This window comes from Amphiura filiformis, chromosome 5 (genome assembly GCF_039555335.1).
Source record: "Amphiura filiformis chromosome 5, Afil_fr2py, whole genome shotgun sequence".
NCBI lineage: Eukaryota > Metazoa > Echinodermata > Ophiuroidea > Amphilepidida > Amphiuridae > Amphiura > Amphiura filiformis.
The window spans coordinates 74,753,649-74,755,389 of NC_092632.1; positions in this window are offsets into that span (position 1 = coordinate 74,753,649).

Here is a 1,741-nt window from a genome sequence, read left to right on the forward strand (position 1 = left end):
ACACATAGCTACACATGTATGTAAGAAGAGTTTGGGAAAACATAGATGTTAGATTGGATGTTTTTTAAAGTGTACATTTTTTACAAACATGTCAAAAGTGGGGTTAGCCATAATATTTATGGGCTCTTTTTGGCTCTCATATAAATACCATCATGAAACTTCACAAAAGTTTTAAGTCAAAAACCTACCCAAATTTATCTGTTTAACTTGTGTGGGTAATTGTTTATGCCCATCCTGTAAAACTGTTTTATTTTATCTGCTGTATTTTTAAACTAAGTTGGGCTTTGGCAGTAAGTAATATAATTTCAATTTGAGGGACTTTGGTTGTTTGTTTGATCCATGCAGGAACTATGTTATTCAAACTACTGGGGTGTTTTTATATAAACTGAGCTCAAAAAGAAACTTATAATTTTTCACAAGGTCATATCTTGAAATTCTGTCCATCAAATTGAACCAAAATTACACACAGATTTACTTCAATACTCTACTCTTAACACATGCCAGTAACCAAGCAGTTATCCAACTGACACAACAGCAAAATGCACTGACATGGGACAGCTCCTGGACCACATTCACAGCCCAGCCCTGTTTCATGAAAAAAGTGTATGAAAATCAGAAAGCAGCACCGTTTTATCATCTGTACAAGGATCTTGTGTGCATTCTCACAGATTTTTTGTCCTGGGTGCCAAATGTTGGGCTGTGAAAGTGAAGGAAGTCCAGGAAACTGTCCCATGACAGTGCATTTTGCTGTTGTGTCAGTTGGACAACTGCTTGGTTACTGACATGTGTTTTGAGTAGAGTATTAAGGTAATCCTGTGTGTAATTTTGGTTCATTTTGATTGACAGTATTTTAAGATATGACCTTGTGATTCACAAGTTGTAAAAAATATAAGTTTCTTTTTGAGCTCAGTTTAGTATGATGGATTTGTTCCATAGCCGTGTGTGTCTATATGAATATTTATTGTAAATATAAAACAAAAAGTTAAAACTTGCCAATTTAACATGGTTTTGTAAAACCTTCTGTGTGCCTTATACCTTATAACAGGGTTGTAGCAAGTGTGTTGCAGGGATGCAACATTTTTGTTTTGTTTTTGCATAACATCCTTTACTTTTGATGGGTATTTGACCCAGGAATGTACTTTTGCTGCCCCAGATTTGTTTTTCCTTTACCTTGATACGCTGGTCCAACCTTGTTTATTTTTTTATCTCATTCAGTGTTTCCCAAAAAGGTAGACTGTTACTAGAGTTATAAATCTGTTAATTTCTTTAAAAGGATGGTGTTTCAGTCAACTTGCACACTGTGTGTTAAGCATACGCAAGCTATGTTTGCTACCTTCATTTCTGATTGATATTACGGCCAAATAACCAGCTTTCGAAATTTTGGTTGTCCGTTCGCCCGGGACAACTAAAACATGCACCGGACAACCGAAAATAATGCTCTAGTTGTCCGACGGATAACCAAATATCTACAGCCAAAAGTCACCTTTTCAGCATGTTAGTTTGCTGAAACCTGACACAACTAATGAATTGTTAAATATTTAAGAGTAATTGTTCATAAATTGACTACACTCACTCCACTTTATTGGTCACATGTAGTTGTTTCAGATTGTGGCAGCTTACGGACAACCAAAAACTTGGTGGACAACCAGAAATTACAACCTGGTTGTCCGTGGGACAACCCCTTTTATTTTCTTAATTCGGACACTGCAAATAACCATGATAACATAAAAGGACATCTGTA